Source organism: Penaeus monodon, chromosome 15 (genome assembly GCF_015228065.2).
Source record: "Penaeus monodon isolate SGIC_2016 chromosome 15, NSTDA_Pmon_1, whole genome shotgun sequence".
NCBI classification, from domain to species: Eukaryota; Metazoa; Arthropoda; class Malacostraca; order Decapoda; family Penaeidae; genus Penaeus; species Penaeus monodon.
Genome location: NC_051400.1, coordinates 25,946,474 through 25,947,054, shown reverse-complemented (window position 1 = coordinate 25,947,054; position 581 = coordinate 25,946,474). Strand labels below are relative to the sequence as shown.

Here is a 581-nt window from a genome sequence, read left to right as displayed (position 1 = left end):
TCCCTCTTTTCTCCTTTTTCTTGTCTTCACACCCCCCTTAGTTACTATTGTCTTCTTTCCCCTTCTCCCTCACTCCCCTTTCCTTTTCTCCTTCTTTTCCTCTTTCCCTCATTCCTCGTTTCTCATAATCCTCCTTTCTTTTCGACTCCCGTTAGCCTCCTCCTCTTATTCCTGCCCTTCCCTCTTTCTTCAGTCTCTCTTATCTTCTTTTCTCCTCCCCTTCCCTTAGTCACACCTCCTCTTTCTCGTCTCCTCCCCTCATCCCCATCTTCTTATTCTCCTCGTCGCTTTCCCCTCACAGTAGTCTCATATCCTCCTCATACTCCCTACCCTTGCCCTCCCCCTCATCCCCACCTCCTCATACTCCCTACCCTTGCCCTCCCCCTCATCCCCACCTCCTCATACTCCCTACCCTTGCCCTCCCCCTCATCCCCACCTCCTCATACTCCCTACCCTTGCCCTCCCCCTCATCCCCACCTCCTCATACTCCCTACCCTTGCCCTCCCCCTCATCCCCACCTCCTCATACTCCCTTCTTTCCGTTCACCACAGCCCTGCCCACCTTTCCCCTCAGCCTCACTT

At 54.0% G+C, this 581-nt stretch overlaps 1 protein-coding gene across 1 annotated transcript in view; it reads right to left on the bottom strand.

Moving 5' to 3' along the window:
• Positions 1–581, bottom strand: part of LOC119582281 (homeobox protein 4-like) — a gene marked incomplete at its 5' end in the record, with an annotated part of 10,272 nt that overhangs the window by 559 nt on the left and 9,132 nt on the right.